General features: G+C 49.5%; 1 protein-coding gene across 1 annotated transcript in view; it reads right to left on the bottom strand.

Annotated features, from left to right (window-relative positions):
• Positions 1–22,537, bottom strand: part of LOC119942191 (ATP-sensitive inward rectifier potassium channel 12) — a 104,422-nt gene extending 81,885 nt beyond the window's left edge. The window contains exon 1 of the mRNA XM_038762838.1: positions 22,464–22,537. The gene's annotated coding sequence lies outside the window, so the exon portion shown is untranslated. The remainder of the gene's footprint in view (positions 1–22,463) is intronic.
• Positions 22,538–22,786: the final 249 nt, after the last annotated feature.

The raw sequence follows: 22,786 nt of genomic DNA, 5'->3' as shown, positions 1-22,786 counted from the left end.
TAGACCCTCTAGACTGTACGCTCACTGTGGGCAAGAAACTAACTCTTTTGTACTGCATTCTTCCAAGCGCACAGTCCTCAGCCCTCAGTAAGCACTCAATAAGCACCACCGATTGATCTTCACTTTGGCATCGGCATCAGGGGATGTGCTGGAGATCTGAAGGGGAAATTACCAGGGCCCCTGACCTGACAGACTGCCGGTGACATCCAGGCCCTCCGGGCCCCTGAGTCCGAATCAGGTCTCTCGGTTTCGCATTCTGCCTTCTGATCTTGGTGGGTCTGATGGCTCTTTGCCGGCAGCTCTTCTGTGTTCAAACTCCCGAGGGGAGCCAGGCATGAGGAAGGACTGCGGAATCAGCCCCATGTAGTGTAATTACCAAGCCACCTGCAGGAGCCGGCAACCAGGGTATAATTACAGTCTGCAGGATTTTCCAAGTCACACCGAAAGAAGCTCAAGCTTCCCCCCACGGAGAGTGTCTGGGACTTTTCTGGCAAAGGCCCAGTGATGGGGGCTAGGAAGACCCTAGTTTCCTTAGGAGATGGCCAGAGCCTGAAGTCTACACAGGGTCAAAAGTGTCTTAAGCCCAAATTTCTTTGGTCTGTTTGTTCCCCGCCTGGCAGTCCAGGGTTCTCTAGGTCCTGGACCTTTTTGGGGCGGTTTGAGATCGTGGGCTGAGGAATCTCCTGCCTTCCTGTGGCCTTGGGGGCTGGGGAAAGGCCTCCATCCTGCCAGAGGCATCAGCAAAGTTTAGCGGGTGAGACGCTTTTCCAAGGTGGAACAGCTGAGGGGAAGGGAAGGGCAGCTTCGGTCTGGTGGTTCACTAGCACGTTTGTTCCCTCTCCCCCTTGAGTGTTCTGAAGAGCACCAAAGTGCTGCTTGGTGCTCCACAACTCCAGGATCCTCCATCCCCAGGGGTCTGCCTCTGTTTCTCCCTCAGGGGTCCTGACCCCCAGTCTGAGAATCGCTGCCCCCTCAACCAGGCTCGCGAGTCCAGAAGACCCCCCATGGCTGGAGTGTCTTGCCACCAGCACTCTGCCAACACAGTGCCCGTGGGGGCTGAATTTCCTCCCCAAAACTGTATTATCCCTCCAAGGCAGGGCAGAGCAGGCTGGTTCTTCACACCCCAAAGACCCAATTTTAGACTTGTTATTCGGTTTCCAAGCTCCCAGGACAGACCTTTTCAGAACCCTCTGAGGATGGAGCCTCCCGTCAGGAATTATTAAGTCCTGAGAAATAATATTAATAATATTTGTCAGGTGCTTATTTTGTGCCAAGCACTGAACAGAGCAGTGGGGTAGATTCAAGCTAATCAGGTCCCATATGGGCCTCAAAGTCTATAAGTAGGAGCGAGGCCCAGTAGATCTGAGGGACCAGGATGGGGAGTGTGGGTCTGAGCCATCGGCAGCAGCTGTGCATGTCCTTCTAAGATGGAGTTTCTGCAGGGGAACCTGTTCGCCAACCCAGTGAGACAGCACTTGGGTAAGGCCCTCGACAGGTCAGCCCCAGTCAGTCTGTAGGATGGGCAGGCTCTAATAATAATAATAATAACAATAATTATGGTATTTGTTAAGTGCTTACTTTGGGCAGGACACTGTACTAAGCGCTGAGGGAGATGCAAGTTAATTACGTCAGACATGGTCCCCGTCCCATGTGGGGCTCACATTCTCCTTCCCCATTTTACAGCTGAGGTAATCGAGGCCCAGAGAAGTGAAGCGACTTGCCCAGGTCACACAGCAGACAAGTGGCAGAGTCGGGATTAGAACCCATGACCTTCTGACTTCTAGGCCCGGGCTCTATCCACTAAGCCACACAGCTCCGGGGCTCAGTGGTGCGTGGCCATCGCAGGAACGTCTGCTGGATCGTCCCCTCCCAAGTGCTTAGTACAGTGCTCTGCATACAATAAGTGCTTGATAAATACTTTTGGTGCCTCAATTTCCCCGTTCCCCCCCCGGTGCCCTGTCTGCATCGCCAGCCCTCTAGACTGTAAACTCATGGTGGGCAGGGAATGTGTCTGTCTGCTGTTAAAGTGTACTCTCCCAAGTCCTTAGTACAGTGCTCTGTACACAGTAAGCTCAATAAATACCCTTGATGGAAGGACGGCTATTGAGTCCCCATTTTTCAGGTGAGGGAACTGAGGCACAGAGATGTTAAGCGACTTGGGCAAGGTCACGCAGCAGTACTAGGATTAAAACCCAGGTCCTCTAACTCCCAAGTGCATGCTCTTTCCACTAGGCCATGCTGCTTCTCAGCCAGAGAGCCTGCGGCAAGCGTAAACAGAGAATCCTGGCTGGGCTCAGAAAGAGGGCCCTTGAGGCAATGAAGAGGAAGTCAGATAGAGACCCCAGAAGAACAGATCTCCCCCACCTCTCCCACCCGAGACCCAGAGCATTTCCACTTTCATGAGGCACCCTCTCTCTTCTTTAGAGCTGGCCCCATTTAAAGTCACCTTGCTTCAGTAATATCTAACACACATCTGCTCAGGCTAGACAGCAGCTGACAGCATAAATGAGTTGCCTTGCTCTCCCTCATCGAATCAAACATGACTTTTTGATCTAACGAGACATAAACAAAAGATGTTGCATAGCGAAAACAGTCTCACCATACACTACATTATCAAGAAAACACCCACACTCAAGAAATCTGGGAAATTCATTTTCCTGTGCCTGGGAGACCTGGCATTAGCTCTGTCAGGTCATTGAGAGAATCACCACAATTCATGTCTTCAGACAACCCCCACCTCACCTTTTTTGTTCCACCATTGGGCCAGCAGCAGCTCAATAATAGCTGAATTTCACTGCACCCATGTAATTAATAGGCTGCATTTCACAGCGGCAAAGGATACCACGCTGAAAAAGAACCAACTTCCCTTTGAAGTTCTAGAAAAATGCCAGAGAGCATCAAAAGCATCGTAACCAATAGGCTCAGGATCCACAAATAAACACCAGGAAGAATGGCTGAATGACAGGTGGGCTTCTAATTACAGCCAACCTCTGAAATACCTCTCACCCTCTCGGGAGAACAGGATTTATGCTTTCTGAGAAAGAGAGCCGGTAGTCTTACAAGCGCCTGTCCAATGCAGAGAGCTCATTTTTCTGGAGGATATGAATGTAGATGTCTCATATAAGTGGATATTGTAGAGAAGGACCCTGTCGGATGTGGGCAGACTGAGATTCTAGTTATTCCATTTTTCTATATCCTGACACCCTGTCCCTCCTTACCTATCCAGTTATCCAAAATAGCACAGAGACTCCTCCCTCCTTCTTCCCTTCCCTCCCTCACCCTTCCCTGGGCTCCATATAGCTAGTGTGGTGGTTAGGTTGGAATAATAAATGACCATTTCCTTGATTCTCGGTTTCCTTATCTGTAAAATGGGGTGAATCCTGCCTTCCCTCAGTGATTTAACGGACAATATAGGAAACGTTAGTTGAGATGTATCAGCAGTCAGAGAAAAGATGTTAAAGAAACATTTGATGATGCTGGTTTTGGTATTGTGGTAATTTATTATCCAAGCATAACATCACAATCCCTAAATAGAGTGTGGGTGTGTTGGCGGCGGGGTGGGGGTGGGGAGTCTCTGCCTATTAGAGGCAGGCAATATTAGCCTCATTTTACAGGTAAGGAAACTGAGGCCCAGTCAAATCTACCCTAGTAAATCCTGTCAACATGTCGATGTTAATCTAGCCCCATCCAGCCATAAACTTCCCGAGACTGCAAATTGTATCCTTCCTGGCCCAGGATATTCACCCCAAGACATTCAAACAGTGTACATATGAGATCATGACAACAGTGAAGGTGACGTGATAATATTGACACCGACGATGACAGTGATTAGGCTACTGCCCTCCCTTATTGCCTGCCACAGTAGCACTTGGCCACTGAGGCCGCATGGAAGGAAAATAAGAATCTCTCTCCCCACAGTGATATTGTTTCTCCTTCAGACGCAAACACCACCACCCAGTTCACACTCAATATTTAGTAGCAATCTTTACAATGATGGACGATGGCAGAAAGCGCCAAACTCCACTTTCTCCCTCTGCCCTTATTAGTATTTGCCATCTGGGACAACACTACTTATTTGTCTGATTATGGCACCAATCCATATAATTAGCTACAAAAAAGACAACCGCTCATTACACAACAGCCTTTACTCTGACTTCTCTGCCCGGTGAGGCGGGAGGCAAAATATCCCAAGCCTTATGGCAGGAAAGGGAGAAACTGCCAGATTCCGATCACAGGGAGACTCACCTAACCGGGATCCAGGACCCGAGGTCTCCCACAGGTCTCTCGCTCCCGCCAAGCCAAGGGGCCCTCTGATCCCCACAACACCCCACCCCAGTAGCGCCTAGATGGACCGAGGCGGGAGAAAGCATGTGTACAACAAAAAGCTTGTGCGGCCCTCGTTGCCTAGTGGGTAGAACACAGGCCTGGGGGGTAGAAGGATCTGGATTACCCTGCTCTGCCACTTGTGTGCCATACGACCTTGGGTGAGTCACTTCTCTGTGCCTCAGTTACCTCATCTGTAAAATGGGGATTAAGACGGTGAGCCCCATGTGGGACAGGGGCTGTGTCCAACCTGATTTGCCTGTATCCACCCCAGTGCTTAGAACGGTGCCTGGCACATAGTAAGTGTTTAACAAATGCCGTTATTACTATAATTATTATTCTAAATTATTATTATTATCCTCGGCATCCCGAAAGGAGCAGAGAGCCCCCAGGTTAAGGACACCTCACCGGGGACCCCTCCACCTCGCTGCAACGTCAGGGTTGGGTTGGAGCCCCAACGTCCCCGAATGACCCGGCCATCTGGCCCCAAAGCTGGGCTTCCCGTTGAGAGGGGCTTTGTGTCAGCTGCCTTAAGGAACTAACTGCCCCGAGTCCCGGCGTTCCCCGCACAGGATCCTTTTAACTTCATCCAGGGAGGGTCCGGGAACCCCACCGACTAACTCAGCAACCGATGACAGCGACGACAAATCAATCGGCTATCTAAGCCGCATGACCGGCCGACTCGGTTAAAATGCGGAGGGAGAGAGGAGTGCAAAAGTGAATCGATCTGCGTTTTCTTAAATCGAACCAAAAGGATGAAATACGGAGGAGCTAGTTGGACCACCGGATGCTGGGTCCTAGGATGAGGATGAGTGTCTGTGTCTGAATGTGTATGTGTGTGTTTGTGTATGGGTGAGAGAGAGAGAGGAATCCATTTCCATACTATTCACCAGATGGATCGTGCTTCAATCGGCAACACTCCCTTAATTCAGATAAAAGGAGGCTGCAGACCTTTCCCCCTGAATTAGCCCCCAAAAAGGAGCATGAGGCATCTCAGGGGTCATCAGCAGCTTGGGTCCCAGCAGGGGCCAAGGATTACAGTGACCCAGGCCTCCTGCTCCACAAGAGGCAATGGAAACAGTGCTTCAGTGGGCACCAAGGGTTGCCAACGAGCTAATGGACTTGTGATTTTTACTTTGGCTCCTGGTGGCTCTAGACAGAAGATTCCCTCCCTCCTCCCCATTCTGCCTCTTCCGTTTTAAAATTCTTTAAAGCCCCAAAGAAGTTCCCATGGGGAAGGATGGATGGATGGATGGATGGATGGGTGGATGGAGCATGTCTTAGTGTATAGAGCACGGACCTTAGGAGTCAAAAGGTCCTAATTCCGGCTCCACCACTTGTCCACAGTGTGACCTTGGGCAAGTCACTTCACTGCTCTGTGCCTCAGTTTCCTCATCGGTAAAATGGGGATTAAGGCTGCAAACCCCACGTGGGACATGGACTGTATCCAACCTGATTAGTTTGCATCTAGCCCAGTAGAGTGCCTGGTACATAGTAAGCGCTTAACAAGTACCACTAAAAAACAAAAAAAGAGGGTGGATGGATAGCTTGACTATCCCAATTCCCTAATCCCTTCAGCACCTGGTTGGATTGGGAGCCACCTTAGCCCAGCCTGAGGATATGAGGACTGCACAGTCCCCTCAAGTGGCCTTGCTGCAGGTGTGGATGGGAGGGAAGAGGGGGCCCAAGGGGACCGAGACCCAAACACCTCCGCCTACTGCTGGGTAGTTTGGGGCCAAACTCTCAGCCTAGCCAGCCTCGCCCAGAAAGCAAATCAGGACTCTTAAGTGACTTGTCAAAGAACTTATGAATCAGAAACCGGTGGATACCAAGAATAAAGATGGATAAGTCAAACCAACGCAATAGTGAGTCGAACGCCAACTACATGTAGTCATAGCCGGTGGTCTTCAGAGTCTGGGCAGGGACCAGCAGCTGGGCCATTCTGACCCTCACCATCTAGCTCCCTCCCCAATTTCCGAGTTCCTGTGGGCTCAACTGAACACCAACGCCTCTCCAAACAAGAAGGGCGGGGAGTTGAAACAGCTGCCAGAAAGCCTGATTTCCTTCCCTGATAGATTAAGCAGTGAGAAATTGGTCTTATAATAACAATAAGAACCTCAATTTCCTCAGCACCTTTCTTCTGAAAAGCCCTAAGCACGTTCGTGGATGTTGAGCTGGGTTGTCGGAAAGGCGCTAGACTCACCGGTCAAATCCTTCTTCCTTCTTGCCTTTCGCATTCTGCCGGGTGAATTCCGGTTTATCTGCCCATCACCTCCTCCAGCCCCGCTCCCTACAGTGCACAGTGGGTGAGACTGGAACCCAGCAGTGCCCATCGAATCTATGGGTAACCGACTTCTGAGAGAGCCAGCAGGCAGTCCCAGACAATGGGCATAGGAGCCTACTTGCTAGCCTTGCCCAGCTTGCCACATGCCTTAAGCCATGCCCCGTTGCAGTCTACACAAGGATGACGTGGTAGCTTGCAGAACCTCGGTGCCCAAGCAAATTGGGGTTCTTGGAAAATACATTCATGAACTTTGCCAACCTTTTCCTCGGGAGAACAGGGGAGGGAGGGGAGGGAGAGAGTAATGCTCATTAACTTTTTTCTCCCCTCTATATTCCTAGGAAGGAGGGAATGATGGAGGGAGGAAGGGAAGAAAAGAAGGAGAGAGGGAGGAAAGGGAGAAGGAAAGGAAAGCTACTTTACTCTCCATTTGAGAAATAAGGAATTTAGGGCCCAGTGAGTTTATATGACTTACCCAAGGTTACAGGGCGAGTCAGGAGCAGGACTGGGCATAGAACTAAGCAATTCTTTCTCTTAGAGTCTTGGGTTCTACTCTGAAACTCTCTTCTGAGTGCACTAAAACATCAGCCCCTCTACTTCTCAATCTCCACTCCTGTTTCTGCTCTATCTGAAACTCCCCTCACCCGCAAAGCAAGTCTGCAGATTGATTTTCATTCATTCTTTCAGTCATATTTATTGAGCACTTACCGTGTGCAAAGCACTCTACTAAGCACTTGGGAGGGTACAATATAACAATAAAAAGACACATTCCCTCCCCATAAGGAGCTCACAGTCCAGATTTAGACTGTCAACCAGGTGGAGAAGAGTCTGGGGAAGCAGGGTGTGCCATAGATGTCCTGCTGTCCAACCCCACCGTGGAAGCCAGCGGTTCGCTTCGTATTTTTTCTGTTTTTGGAGGATGTGTAGAGCTTGTAAAAATGAAAGACTGGAAACCCTGGCTGTTGCCAAGAATGCTGGAGGTGGCAGTTCTACCAACATATCTTCAGGCTCACTCACCTCACCCTCTGGCATTTTCCCATAGTCCTCCACCCCCATACACACACTCCCTCTCTCCTTCTCTCTCTCTCTCCTACCACTGTCTTCTCAGAGCCTTCAGGCCCTCCTTCCTACCCCCAACACCTTCACCCAAGAGCTCTAAGTAACCTCCACACAGGCACAATTAGAAATGCTGAACAGCAACAAGAATATCCACTCGCTTGAAGCCAGGAAAGCTAGGTTGGAGCCCAGAGTTCATTCGTTCAGTTGTATTTAGTGAGAGCTTACTGTGTGCAGAGCTCTGTACTAAGGCTTTGAGGGAGTACAATACAATAGTAAACAGACACATTCCCTGCCCACAACAAGCTTAGAGTCAGAATTTCAGAGCAGAGAGGCTGAGACCCAGGTCTCTGGGTGGGGCGTCCCAACACACTATGCCAATGCCGCTAGTTTAGGAGAGTCTCTGGGGCTAGGCCCAGGGGCTTCCTTAGAGTGGGTATCTTTAGTCTGTGAGCCCACCGTTGGGTAGGGACTGTCTCTATATGTTGCCAACTTGTACTTCCCAAGCGCTTAGTACAGTGCTCTGCACACAGTAAGCCCTCAATAAATACAATTGATTGATTGATTTAGTCTGACAGTCCCATCTGACAGACGGGAGAGGCTGCCAATCTTTGCAGTTCCCTTGTTTTTTCAAAGAGATGGGATGGGAGGCCAGGAGCAGAGGAACGCTATTCGCACTCTGCCTAGGGGCAACCGTGTAGCTTTCCTGGGCACATTGGCCAGTTCTCTGGCTTTCCTGAACTTGCCCCGGGTCACACAGAAGACGAGTGGTGGAGCTGGGATTAGAACTCATGACCTTCTGACCGCCAGGCCCGCGTTCTATCCACTGGGCCACATTGCTTCCCACATCTTCTAGACTGTGAGCCCGCTGTTGGGTAGGGACCGTCTCTATATATTGCCAACTTGTACTTCCCAAGTGCTCAGTACAGTGCTCTGCACACAGTAAGCGCTCAATAAATACGATTGAATGAATGAATGGTCACTTAATAATAACTGTGGTATTTGTTAAGCACTTACTGTGCGCAGGCCACTGTACTAAGAGCTGGGATAGATACAAGCTAATCAAGTTGGACAAAGTCCCTGTCCCAGACGGGGCTCACAGTCCTAATCCCCATTTGACAGATGAGGCCCAGAGAAGTGAAGTGACTTGCCCAAAGTCACACAGCAGACAAGTGGCAGAGCTGGGATTAGAACCCGGGTCCTTCTGACTCCAAAGCCCAGGCTCTATCCACTAGGCCACTCTGCTTCTGCACACTTCTTAGGAAAGGGTTTATCAGGGCTTGATGTCCTAACACAGACAGCTCCTAGCACATACAACTTTAACTTGTATATCTGTCTTTCAAAAAAGTAATAATAATAATAATAGCAATAATAATAACTGCAAATAACATTTTTTAAGGCCTACTATTTTCTACAAAATGATCAGATTAGACACTGTGCCTGGCCCACAAGGGGCTCACAATATAAGAAGTAGGGTGCTCTGTACAGTGCTCTGTACTGTGCGCTTAGTACAGTGCTCTGCACACAGTAAGCGCTCAATAAATATGATTGATGATGATAAAGTAGGGAGAGTGGGTATCTTCTCTCCAGTTTGCAAGAGAGATAATTGAGGCCCAGGGAGGTTGTGACTTGCCCAAAGTCACAGCAGGCCAGCTTCCCCAGATCCCTGATCTTCCCACCAGGATCTTCCCACCAGTCAGTGCTGTCCATCATTGTATTGGACTTAGGCCTAACTTGCCATTTTATTAAGTCAGAGGCACCAGTTACATAACAGAGCAATCATTTTGAATCTGCAGGTGATTCCCAGGAGAGGTGTTTGTACATGCAACTACTTTCCAAGAGCTTAGTACAGTGCTCTGCACACAGTAAGCGCTCAATAAATACAATTGAATGAATGAATAAACCAGGGTCAAAGGGTAGAAAGGCCCTGGAAGCTACATGTGGGGGCTCTGAACGCTCCAGAACTCAACAACCATGAAATCTTTGCGTTGGAAGGAATGTAATGAAGTCATCTGGTCATCCCCTGTCTCTGAGCAGGGCTGCCTGTAAATCATCCCAGTATTACCCTCCAGTTCTTTTTCGAAAAAAAGTCCCCAGCAAAAATGTCTGTGACTTCCCTCAGTCACCTGTTCCAGTTTCAATTTTTGCAGGTGGGAAGTACCAAATTCCTAACACAAATCCCATAGTCCTTCAGCTATTTAGTCCCATTCCCTCTGGAAAACCCAGCAATCACAAACCAACAACTCCTTACAATTGGTTTAAATCCAAAGTTTGCAGCCTTAGATAGTAGGGACCCCAGAATGTCTTATTTCACTCCTGCTAGGCCTCTAGCGAGGAGTTACACAAAAAAATTGTGTGTGTGTGAGCATGCCCTGCTCCCTTGTGACATGGAAACATGTTCTACATTTCCTCTGATGGGATCGCCCACCTCTCCTTCACCTAGTCAATCTGTCAATCAATCAATAGTTGAGTACTTACTATGGGCAGAGCACTGTTCTAAGGATTTGGAAGAGTACAGTAGAATTAGAAAATATGATCCCTGCCTTCGAAGAGCTTACAGTCTAGCAGGGGGAGACTGACCCTAAAATAAATTACAGGTAGAAGGAAGGAACAGAGAAAGGTGGGAGGGGGAGAAGTGCTTAGGTGACACGGGAGAGCTGAAGAGGCAGTTGGGTTAGAAATAGGGAAAGAGGGATTAGTCAGTTGAAGGATTCCTGGAGGGGGTATGATTTCAGGAGGGCTATGAAGATGGAGAGCGGTGGACTGTCAGATATGAAGGGGGTGGAAGTTCCAGGAGGGAGAGAGGATGAGAGAGACAAGAATGAGAGACAGTGAGTAGGTTGACTTGAGAGGAGTGGAGTGGGCGAGCTGGATGCACTGGGAGCGGGGTAAGGATGAGCAGCGGGCAGAGCGCTGATTGAGTGCCTCAAAGCCAATAGTCAGGAGGAGGAGATTTTTGAGGAGTGAGGAGACGAGTATAAAGCCATGTTCTAGAATGATGGTCATGGCAGCAGAGTGAAGTAGAGAAGCAGCGTGGCTCAGTGGAAAAGAGCCCGGGCTTTGGAGTCAGAGGTCATGGGTTCATATCCCGGCTCCGCCAATTGTCAGCTGTGTGATTTTGGGCAAGTCACTTAACTTCTCTGGGCCTCAGTTACCTCATCTGTAAAATGGGGATTAAGACTGTGAGCCCCCCATGGGACAACCTGATCACCTTGTAACCTCCCCAGCGCTTAGAACAGTGCTTTGCACATAGTAAGCACTTAATAAATTCCATTATTATTATTATTATTATTAAGTAGGATGCCTCGATGTAGAGAAGTCCTTTTCCCCCAACCAGTTTACGAAACCACACAATGCCCACTCAGCCTGGCTCTTCCGGTCGTGCCTCAGCACCCGCAAGGATACTAGTGCGAGTGGGATGGGCAGCCATTTCATTCAGATTGCTCGAAATGATTGCTCGAAATGATCGAAATCCTTCTAGACTGTGAGCCCGCTGTTGGGTGGGGACCATCTCTATATGTTGCCAACTTGTACTTCCCAAGTGCTTAGTACAGTGCTCTGCACACAGTAAGTGCTCAATAAATATGATTGAATGAATTCCCTTCCTCACCACCCTCAGGGCCTCTGAGGCTTCAGGCAAACCACCGCTGCCCCCACCTACAGGAGGAAGACCCAGTAAACTGGGGTGCGGCAATGGAAGCAGAGTTGGGGGGCCGCATTTGGTCCTCCAATCCCTGATACCACAGTTTAGTGATGGGTCCCTTCAAGCCTATAATCTTGGGGCGCCGCAGGCAGGCAAGAATAGGAGGGTCTGGACTCCGGAGGGCCTTTCCCCTCCGGTGCCTCAGTCTTTCTTGTTTAATGGTATTTGTTAAGTACTTACTATGTGCCAAGCATTGTACTAAGTGTTGGAGTAAATACAAGTTAATGAGGTTGCACGCAGCCCCTGTCCCACTTGGGGTTCACAGTCTTCATCCCCTTTTTACAGATGAGGTAACTGAGGCACAGAGATGTGAAGCGCCTTGCCCAGTGTTACACAGCAGGTGAATGATGGAGCCAGGATTTAGAACCCAGGTCCTTTGGACTCCAGGGCCCATGCTCTATCCACTAGCCCCGAGTTTGCTCGTCCAGCCCTCTGACTGCTAGAGAACTAAGCTGGACTTGTGGCTTCTGGATTGCTATTAGACCTCTGTCTTTTCTCTTCACAGACATCATTCCCAGTGCTCACTGTGTGCTAAGCACTGGAGTACAAGATAGTCAGGTGGTACATAGACTTTACCCTCTCAGAACTCACATGGAAAGCCTCTTCACATCGCTCATTTCGGTGGGCGGGGGAGAGATAGTAGAGGAGGGAAAAGAGAAAATAGGCCCTAGGTTCGGTGACTTGCCCAAGACTGGAAGACAGCCCAGTTCTCTGCCCCAGCTCGAATCCAACCAACCAATCAATCAATGGTGTTTATGGAGTACTTACTGTGTGCTGAGCACTGTATTAAGCATGTAATCCCTGAATCCCATCCCCCCGGGATGTGGGGTTTGTTGCTGGGAAACCAGTAAGTGGGACAGAGTTGAAGCTGGGACTGGCCTGTAGAGATATTGAATTCAGCCAAGTCACACAGGACCTTTCCTAGTCGAAAATCAGGACTGTCCCTATTCCTGGCCAGACCAGGACTATCCCTCTCCCCGGCCAAAGTCTTGGTGAGCCTTGCTTTTCAAACCTCTCGACAGGGGCTTGCGAGAGAATCACGCACCTCTGCCCAAGATCAGTCGGTGGGAACGAGGGGGAGGGCAACCATTTCACAGTCTCAGAGCAGAGTAGCATCACCTTAATGAGATGGCAGCCTGCAGTGAGATTTGAGGATGTTCACACACATACATACACACAAACACACACAAATCCCGTCATCGTCATCATCATCAAAAAGGTGATGGGCTCGCCAGGGTTCTCTGGTCCATCCCAACTCTCACTCATAGCCTGATAGCTGGTTGCTTGCCACTGAGTTAGCCCCTTAGCTAGTACAGTGGGTGCTCAATAAATATTTTAAAAGAACAACTATAAATGGCTGAATAAACAACCTCAGGGCAAAATCCATCCTCGTGACCTGGAACATCCCAGTGAGACTGAGATTCCAGGGCTAGACTCCGGGGTGGTCCATGAAGGGGGATAGGATTCCTCCCAAAATCCGGGAGAGAGGGTATGGGCACTCAGCCTCCAGCTCCAGAGACTGCGGGTTTGTGCAGGCGGAGGAGAATCACGCTCTTGGAGAACGGCAGAGTGAGATGGCCAGCACATCCATCTGTGGGGAAGGCGTTAAATGGGCCTGAGGCTGGAGAGAATAATAATAAGTAATAAGTGTGGTATTTGACAAGGGCTTACTATATGCTAAACCCTGTTCTAAATGCTAGGGAAGATACAGGATGGTCAGATCAGACACAGTCCCTCTCCCACCTTTTGGCTACCTAAGTAGAAGGGAGAACGGGTATTGAATCCCCATTTTACAGATAACTGAGGCACAGAGGAGTTCAATGACTTGCCCAAGGTCACAGAGCAGCCCCAAGGAGGATCTGGGATTAAGCCCATGCTCTTTCTATTAGGCCACACTACTTCTTGACAGAGAAGTCAGCAAGGACGAATGAGTGGTTGTCCCATCCCCAGGCCTGCAGAGACCCTGTGTCTGGTCATTCTCCTTTATCCCCCATGAGATGGGCAGCGATCCTGTCTTTCAGTTCTACCGTACATTTCCCAGAGGCCAGAACAGTGTTTTGCAAGCAGCAGGGGCTCGATAAAGTCGATGATGATGGTGATAATGATGGTTCCCCTTTCTCCTTCCCAAGCCCCAGTGTTCTGAGAACCTCATGGCTTCTGACATGATTCAGGCAGAGCTAGGGGTTGGGGGCAAGGAGATCTTCTCCCCATGAGCTGACACCAATCCTCTCCCCTGCCCCCTCTCAGGGTGACTGGACGGGATGGATCGGCCTGACCCTCCTTCCATTGGGGCAGGCAGGGAAAATGAAGAGGGAGGGGCCCCAGAGGGGTGAGGCTGAGGCCAGGCTGATGGGGCTGGGAAAGAGACTCCAAAGCACCAAATTCAGGAGCTGCTAGGGGCTCCGCATGGTCAGTTGGTCAAAAGCGGAACCCCTGGGCTCCTTTTCTGGGTTGCAGAGGGAAAGGGCAAGGAGGTCATCATCATCATCATCATCAATCGTATTTATTGAGCGCTTACTATGTGCAGAGCACTGTACTAAGCGCTTGGGAGGTACAAATTGGCAACATATAGAGACAGTCCCTACCCAACAGTGGGCTCACAGTCTAAAAGGGGGAGACAGAGAACAAAACCAAACATACTAACAAAATAAAATAAATAGAATAGATATGTACAAATAAAATAAATAAATAGAGTAAAAAATATGTACAAACATATATACATATATAAAGGTGCTGTGGGGAAGGGAAGGAGGTAAGATGGGGAGGATGGAGAGGGGGGCGAGGGGGAGAGGAAGGAAGAGGCTCAGTCTGGGAAGGCCTCCTGGAGGAGGTGAGCTCTCAGCAGGGCCTTGAAGGGAGGAAGAGAGCTAGCTTGGCGGATGGGCAGAGAGAGGGCATTCCAGGCCCGGGGGATGACGTGGGCCGGGGGTCGATGGCAGGACAGGCGAGCAGGGTGGAGTATGGATCAGGGGTTGGGCAGACACATGTAGTGCTATGCTGCTGGGACATTTGGGTAGGTTTCTAGCCCTGGGATGGGGAAGGGGGAGTTTCCAGGGCAGAGTGGGACGTGCCTTATTTCTGCGGGGCATCTCAAGTACCCAGGATAGTGCTCTGCCTCCATGGGCACCAATGAAGAGGGTGAGGCAGCATTCCCCTGCTGCTCCCCGAGCTGCCCTCGTGGCCGGGGGCTGGCCCTAGAGGCCCTACTGAAGGTGCACCTCCTCCAGGGGATCTTCCCAGACTAAGCCCCACTTTTCCTCAACTCCCACTCCCTTCCACGTCACCCTGATTCTCTCCCTTTCCTCTTCCCCTCCTCCCTATCCCGCAGCACTTGTTATGTGCATATATCTATAATTCTGTTTATTTATATTGATGCCTGTTTACTCGTATTGATGTCTGTCTCCCCCATCTAGACTGTGAGCCCGTTGTGGGCAGATTCTCTCTCTTTATTGGCTGCATTGTACTTTCCAAGAGCTTAGTACAGTGCTCTGCACAGAGTAAGTGCTCAATAAATATGATTGAATGAATGAATTTTTTATTAATGATGTGCATATAGCTATAATTCTGTTTCTTCTGACGGATTTAACACCTGTCTACATGTTTTGTTCTGGTGTATGTCTCCCCCTTCTAGACCATGAGCCCGTTGTTCGGTAGGGACCATCTCTATATGTTGCCGACTTGTACTTCCCAAGCACTTAGTGCAGTGCTCTGCACACAGTAAACACTCAATAAATTCGACTGAGTGAATGAATGGAGCATTTAATGAACGAATGAATAGAGTAGACAGCTGCTGTGTGACCTTGGGCAAGTCACTTAACTCCTCTGTGTTTCAGTTCCCTCATCTGGAAAATGGGGATTAAGACTGTGAGCCCCACATGGGACAACCTGATGACCTTGTATATACCCTAGTGCTTAGAACAGTGCTGAGCACATAGTAAGCACTTAACAAATACCATTATTATTATTATCATTATCTCTCCCATCAGCATGCCCCCCGCCCCCGCCGACCCCTTCTCCGGGATTCCCAGCAACTTTCTCCGTGTCTGGTTGTGGGATGCGGGTAGGGCAGAGGGGAGAGGATGGTGATGGAGCTGGGGGACAGAGAGGCAGAACTCCAGAGACATAGAACTGGGGAATGAAAAAAAGAGGGGAGGGGGCCAGTCTGGAGGGGGTCCCCTTATACGGGTGTCTGGGATGACCTGTCCTGGGGGATGAGAGAGTCGTTAGGCCCCTGCAACTCCAATTGGGTGTTTGGTCCCCTAAACACCCCCATACACACACCTTCTTCCCCCCGAAAAAGCCTCTCTTCTGGAGGGGTCAGGTTTCAGTGGGCCTAGGTGGAGGGCAGCGCGGTTTATCGGGGTGGACACATCTGTATATATGTATATATGTTTGTACATATTTATTACTCTATTTATTTATTTATTTATTTTACTTGTACATATCTATTCTATTTATTTTATTTTGTTAGTATGTTTGGTTTTGTTCTCTATCTTCCCCTTTTAGACTGTGAGCCCACTGTTGGGTAGGGACTGTCTCTATATGTTGCCAATTTGTACTTCCTAAGTGCTTAGTACAGTGCTCTGCACATAGTAAGCGCTCAATAAATACGATTGATGATGATGATGATGATGTTGGAGAGCAAGTGCCTACCTGACCAAAGGCCCACAGGGTTAGCATGGGAAAATCAGAAATGGGCAATTCCCGCCAGGGGGGCCCGCTCGACAACCCTCAGGATGGGCAAGGGGAGGGGATGGGAGAGGAAAGGGAGGATGGAGCAAGGACAGGGAAAAGGGCCTGGCTTTGGGCCTCCTGGCTTAGTGGAAAGAGCCGGGGCTTGGGAGTCAGAGATCATGGGTTTGAATCCCTGTGCTGCCACTTGCCAGCTGTGTGACCTTGGGCAAATCACTTAATTTTTCTGTGCCTCAGTGACCTCATCTATAAAATGGGGATGAAGACTGGGACAACCGGATTCCCGTGTATCTACCCCAGCGCTTAGAACAGTGCCTGGCACATAGTAAGCTCTGAACAAATACCAACATTACTATTATTAGTATTATTACTATTATTATTATTGTCCCTTTCCCAGGAACATGTCCCATCTCGTCTTCGTGCCAGAGAAGTGGCCCTGCGGAACTTTCTGGGGAGCCCCGACAGTCCCCCCCCAGACCCTAACAGTGCCAGGGAGACCCCCCAGGACCGGTCATTGATCATTTGGGGGTGACTTTGAACATTGAAAAGGAAAAAAAAACCCAAACCACCTACGATATTTGCACTGATCCGGAGAAACCTAAAATAGCCTTGGAGCAAAGACATGGTCCGATGCGAATTTTCACACCATGGTCAATACCTCGGAATCCTTCCACCCTTGAAAAGGCGTGGGATTTGGCTTTTAACTGCCATATTCTGGGGGAAGGCAGCGATTTAAACCCCCGAGCCCCAAGAAGTAACATATGTGTTGTTAAAAGAATCAGACCCCAGGGAGGTAAACCCACGGAAAGAGTTCTCGGCGCTAAAGGACTAGAAATAAAAATGAAAAAGGCTCCCTTGTGGATCTATCCTAGAAATAGGTGGCAGAGAATGACTCGTTCTTGCCGCCCCTCCCCGGGTCTCTCCAAAACATTCCCAATCCCTCCCTTTTAAGTTCTCGCAATTTAAACCGGCTGGAATTATCAATAATAATAATAATAATAATAATAATAATGGTATTTGTTAAGCACTTCACTATGTGACCAGCCCTGTTCTAAACGCTGGGGCAGATACAAGGTAATAATAATAATAATAATAATGGTATTTGTTAAGCGCTTACTATGTGCAAAGCACTGTTCTAAGCACAGGGGAGGTTACAAGGTGATCAGGTTGTCCCACGGGGGGGCTCACAGTTTTTTAATCCCCATTTTACAGCTGAGGCAACTGAGGCCCAGAGAAGTGAAGTGCCTTGCCCAAAGTCACACAGCTGACAACTGGCGGTGTCGGGATTTGAACCCATGACCTCTGACTCCAAAGCCCGGGCTCTTTCCACTAGGCCAAGCTGCTTCTCTTAAGGTAATCAGACAAGGTAATCAGGTAATCAGATTGCCCCACGTGGGGCTCGCAGTCTTAATCCCCATTTTCCAGATGAGGTATCTGAGGACCAGAGAAGTGAAGTGACTTGCCCAAAGTCACACAGCTGATAAACGGCGGTGGCGGGATTGGAACCCACGACCTCTGACTCCCAAGCCGGCGCTCTCTCCACAAAGCCACGCTGCTTCTCTAAAGCTGATCATTTACACACACACACATTCTCTTTCTAACGTTGTTGGCTCTATAATTAAGAATGACTTCAAGCCGGTCCGCCGATTGAGTTGTCAGGATGCTAATTGGAGACATTTTAAGAATATTTGTAGTACATCGGATCACATTATGAGAGATGAGACTAGTCGAGCGATAGTCAAATCGTCGCGCGGGCCTGTTTTGATTTTTCTGTGGATTTCATTCATTCAATCGTATTTATTGAGCGCTTACCGTGTGCAGAGCACTGTACTAAACGCTTGGAAAGAACATTTTGGCAACAAATAGAGACAAGCCCTGCCCAACAACAGGGAATCCTGCTAGTTCTCCAAATAATAACGGGGGTCTTTGTCCGGCGCTTACTATGTGCCACACACTGTTCTAAACGCTGGCAACAGATGGAGACAAGCCCTCCCCAACAACAGGGAATCCTGCTCGTTCTCCAAATTCATTCATTCATTCAATCGTATTTATTGAGCGCTTACTGTGTGCAGAGCACTGTACTAAGCGCTTGATAGTAACGGTGGGGTTTGTCCAGCGCTTACTCTGTGCCACACACTGTTCTAAGCGCTGGGAGGCATTCACGTTGGCATGAATTAATCAGCAGCCCGTCGCTCTAGCCAGGGCCTCAGAAGGTTAGCGCTTAGTACAGTGCTCCGCACACAGTAAGCGCTCAATAAATAAGATTGAATGAACGAATGAATGAATGAATAAATGAATGAATGAACGAATGAGAGGTCATTTGGGGGAAAATTAGAACCAGGGTTGGCCACACACCGAAAAAAAACCCCAAACCCACACACTCTCTCACAATTATCCTGCTTCTGACTTTATGCGGGGGCGTTTTGCGGGTTAGAGGGAGGCCTAGTAGTAGGAAGGGAGGTGATCAAAGTATAAAAGAGGAAAGAAAAAAAGAAACAACCTTGGCCCACAAAGTTTCTTGCCCCGGGCGAGGGACGCGGGTTACCACCGCAAATTGAAGAGGAAAAGAGGTTTGCGGGTGAGAGGCGCGGTGACAAACCTATTTTGACGATCACGGTGTCGGTTAAGCTCTGACTCTGTGCCAAGCACTGGTCTCAGCTCTGGGGTAGAAACATGGAAACATCAAAGGGAAATAGAAGCTCCCTGTCAGCGTTTCTCCGGTTCAGTCAGAAGAGACAGAAGAAGGAGCCATCGCCGCACAATCTCGTCCCTAATTATAGGCCCCGGGCCGGATTATTTTTAGGATCCTCAAGGAATCCAAGCCCTCCAGGGAAAAGGGACCGGGGTCCGGCTGGATGGGAAGGAGGGAGGGGGCACCTTTTCTGGGGATTAGAGACGCTCCTTCTTTGCTTTGCACCTAATAATAATGATGATGGCATTTATTAAGCGCTTACTATGTGCAAAGCACTGTTCTAAGCATATAGTAAGCGCTTAATAAATGCCATCATTATTATTATTATTATTATTATTATTATTTGAGGTTGGGTGGGGGGAGAAGGGGGTGAAAAGAGGGGGTGCCAAGGGGGCTTCTGCCCCCAGACAGATGCCCAGGCTGCGGCTTCAAGGCTAGTCTGGGAGAGGGGGCCGTCTCTCTGCCCCATCCTTGGGTCCTGCCATTCGGCCAACCCTCGGTGCCCCCCGCCCCTCAATCCTCCAGCCCTCAGTTTCCCCCCTCAGGATGCTAACTGGAGACATTTTAAGCATATCTGTAGTACATCGGATCTCATTATAGTAAGCGCTTAATAAATGCCATCATTATTATTATTTTTTTTTGAGGTTGGGTGGTGGGAGAAGGGGGTGAAAAGAGGGGGTGCCAAGGGGGCTTCTGCCCCCAGACAGATGCCCAGGCTGCGGCTCCAAGGCTAGTCTGGGAGAGGGGGCCGTCTCTCTGCCCCATCCTTGGGTCCTGCCATTCGGCCAACCCTCGGTGCCCCCCGCCCCTCAATCCTCCAGCCCTCAGTTTCCCCCCTCAGGATGCTAACTGGAGACATTTTAAGCATATCTGTCGTACACCGGATCTCATTATAAGAGATGAGGCTAGTCGAGCGAGAGGCAAATCGTCGCGCACGCCTGTTTGTTTTGATTTTTCTGTGGATTTCATATTCATTCAGTCGTATTTATTGAGCATTTACCGTGTGCAGAGCACTGTACTAAACGCTTGGAAAGAACATTTCGGCAACAAATAGATGATGCTCCCCTCCCCCATCATCTTAATCCCCATCATTGGGGATTAAAACCGTGGGACAACCTGATCACCTTGTATTCATTCATTCAATCGTATTTATTGAGCGCTTACTGTGTGCAGAGCACTGGACTAAACGCTTGGAAAGAACATTTTGGCAACAAATAGATGATCCCCCGCCTCCCATCATCTTAATCCTCATCATTGGGGATTAAAACCGTGGGACAACCTGATCACCTTGTACTCATTCAATCGTATTAATTGAGCGCTTACTATGTGCAGAGCATTGTACTAAACGCTTGGAAAGAACATTTCGGCAACAAATAGATGATTGCCTCCCTCCCCCCCCCCCCATCATCTTAATCCCCATCACTTGGGATTAAGACCGTGGGACAACCTGATCACCTTGTATTCATTCAATCGTATTTATTGAGCGCTTACTGTGTGCAGAGCACTGGACTAAGCGCTTGGAAAGTCCAAGTTGGGAACATAAAGAGACGGTCCCTACCCAACAGCGAGCTCACAGTCTAGAAGGGGGAGGCAGACAACAAAACAAAACATGTTAACAGAATAAAATAAATAGAATAAATGCGTCCAAATAAAATAGAGTAACAAATTCATTCATTCATTCAATCGCATTTATTGAGCGCTTACTGAGCACTGTACTAAGCGCTTGGGAAGTCCAAGTTGGCAATATATAGAGACGGTCCCTACCCAACAGGGGGCTCCCAGTCTAGAAGGGGGAGGCAGAGAACAAAACCGAACATACTAACTGGATAAAATCAACAGAATAGTAAATATGTACAAGTAAATCTGTACAAAGATATATACAGGTGCTGCGGGGAGGGGAAATCAATCAATCAATCAATCGTATTTATTGAGCGCTTACTGTGTGCAGGGCACTGTACTAAGCGCTTGGGAAGTCTAAGTCGGCAACATCTAGAGACGGTCCCTACCCAACAGCGGGCTCACAGTCTAGAAGGGGGAGACAAGACAACAAAACCAAACATATTAACAAAATAAAATAAATAGGCTATGTACAAGTAAAATAAATAGAGTATTAAATACGTACAAACATATGCATACATACAGGGGAAGGGGTAAGATGGGGAGGAGGGGGAGTATACATACATACAGGGGAAGGGGGAAAGATGGGGAGGAGGGGGAGAAGAACCTCCCCAGCGCTTAGAACAGTGCTTGGCACATAGTAAGCGCTTAATCAAATCAATCAATCGGGTTTATTGAGCGCTTACTGTGTGCAGAGCACTGTGCTAAGCGCTTGGGAAGTACAAGTCGGCAACATCTAGAGACGGTCCCTACCCAACAGCGGGCTCACAGGCTAGAAGGGGGAGACAAGACAACAAAACCAAACATATTAACAAAATAAAATAAATAGGCTATGTACAGGTAAAATAAATAGAGTATTAAATACGTACAAATATATGCATACATAGAGGGGAAGAGGGGAAGATGGGGAGGAGGGGGAGTACACCTACATACAGGGGAAGGGGGTAAGATGGGGAGGAGGGGGAGGAGGGGGAGAGTGACCTCCCCAGCGCTTAAAATAGTGCTTGGCACATAGTAAGCGCTTAATCAAATCAATCAATCGTGTTTATTGAGCGCTTACTGTGTGCAGAGCACTGTGCTAAGCGCTTGGGAAGTCCAAGTTGGCAACATCTAGAGCCAGTCCCTACCCAACCGGGGGCTCACAGGCTAGAAAGGGAGGAGGGGGGGGAGACAGACAACAAAACCAAACACATTAACAAAATAAAATAAATAGGCTATGCACAAGTAAAATAAATAGAATATTAAATACGTACAAGTATATGCATACAGACAGGGGAAGGGGGTAAGATGGGGAGGAGGGGGAGTATACCTACATACAGGGGAAGGGGGTAAGATGGGGAGGAGGGGGAGAGTAACCTCCCCAGCGCTTAGAACAGTGCTTGGCACATAGTAAGCGCTTAACCAATCAATCAATCGTGTTTATTGAGCGCTTACTGTGTGCAGAGCACTGTGCTAAGCGCTGGGGAAGTCCAAGTTGGCAACATCTAGAGACGGTCCCTACCCAACAGCGGGCTCACAGGCTAGAAGGGGGTGGGGGTGGGGGGGACAGACAACAAAACCAAACATATTAACAAAATAAAATAAATAGGCTATGCACAGGTAAAATAAATAGAGTGTTAAATACGTACAAATATATGCATAGATAGAGGGGAAGGGGTAAGATGGGGAGGAGGGGGAGTATACCTACATACATACAGGGGAAGGGGGTAAGATGGGGAGGAGGGGGAGAGTAACGTCCCCAGCGCTTAGAACAGAGCTTGGCACATAGTAAGCGCTTAATCAATCAATCAATCGTGTTTATTGAGCGCTTACTGTGTGCAGAGCACTGTGCTAAGCGCTTGGGAATCAATCAATCAATCAATCGTATTTATTGAGCGCTACTGTGTGCAGAGCACTGCGCTAAGCGCTTGGGAAGTCCAAGTTGGCAGCATCTAGAGCCGGTCCCTACCCAACAGTGGGCTTATCATCTCTGGGGGGTGGTGCCCCCTCCCCCGCCCCCGCCAATCGGTGCGTCTGCCCCCGGTGCCCGCTGCCCCTGTCCCCAGGCGGGGTGGGGGGGCTGGGCGCAGTAAGGCTGTGCGGTGCGCTCCGCTCCTTACCTGCCGGGCAGAGTCAGCGGGCGGCGGAGAAGGGCCCGGGCCCCCCGGGCTGGTGGCTGCCGCCGCCCCTGCCCCTGATGCCCCCCCTGAGGAGGATGCCCCCGTTCAGGTGCAGCCCCGATCTCTCCATGGTGGGCGGCGGGGGCAGCGGGTGCCCCGCGGCCCCCCGTCCCGTCCGAGGGCCCGGCCGGCCGGCTCCCCCGCTCCCCGAGCCCCGGCCCAGGCGGCGGCCGCGCCGACACTGTGCTGCTCGCCCTCCCTCCTCTGCCGCCGCTCCCACCTGTTCCAGCCGTTTCCCCGCCCCCTTTGCTCCAGCCACTTTC

The sequence above is a fragment of the Tachyglossus aculeatus genome, chromosome 21 (assembly GCF_015852505.1).
Source record: "Tachyglossus aculeatus isolate mTacAcu1 chromosome 21, mTacAcu1.pri, whole genome shotgun sequence".
NCBI lineage: Eukaryota > Metazoa > Chordata > Mammalia > Monotremata > Tachyglossidae > Tachyglossus > Tachyglossus aculeatus.
This window is presented reverse-complemented; position numbering and strand designations above follow the sequence as displayed.